This window comes from Penaeus monodon, chromosome 15 (assembly GCF_015228065.2).
Source record: "Penaeus monodon isolate SGIC_2016 chromosome 15, NSTDA_Pmon_1, whole genome shotgun sequence".
In the NCBI taxonomy this organism is placed as follows: domain Eukaryota; kingdom Metazoa; phylum Arthropoda; class Malacostraca; order Decapoda; family Penaeidae; genus Penaeus; species Penaeus monodon.
The window spans coordinates 14,419,011-14,419,355 of record NC_051400.1 but is presented as its reverse complement, the minus strand read 5'-3'; the positions used below and the strand labels follow the sequence as shown (position 1 = coordinate 14,419,355).

General features: G+C 41.7%; 1 protein-coding gene across 1 annotated transcript in view; it reads right to left on the bottom strand.

Moving 5' to 3' along the window:
- LOC119581761 (myosin heavy chain, muscle-like) overlaps nucleotides 1-345 on the bottom strand; it is a gene marked incomplete in the record, with an annotated part of 38,657 nt that overhangs the window by 26,367 nt on the left and 11,945 nt on the right.

The following is a 345-nucleotide window of genomic DNA, read 5'->3' as shown; positions in this document are numbered from 1 at the left end:
GCACACAGATCCTCCTGTTGGATCTTTAATGTGGGAACACTATTTACAAGGGTACACAACTACCTACTACAGTGGGCACATCCCAAGAAGAAAAACGAATGTTTGGGTTTTCATACCGACTGCAACTAAATTTCTTTTTAAACAAGGCAGTGCGCTTTCTCCTCATCCATTTTGTGTCGCCATAAACAAATGACGATCGATGCACTGCTGGAGACCCAAGTTGTACTGTTTTCATTAGAGAAAGGGGACATTGTCAACAGTAATTGGGGGGAGGGAAGGAAGAGGCTAAATGCATTCGTATACCAAAAGTAGCACATGTTCTTATTTTTCTAGGTCCTGAAAGAA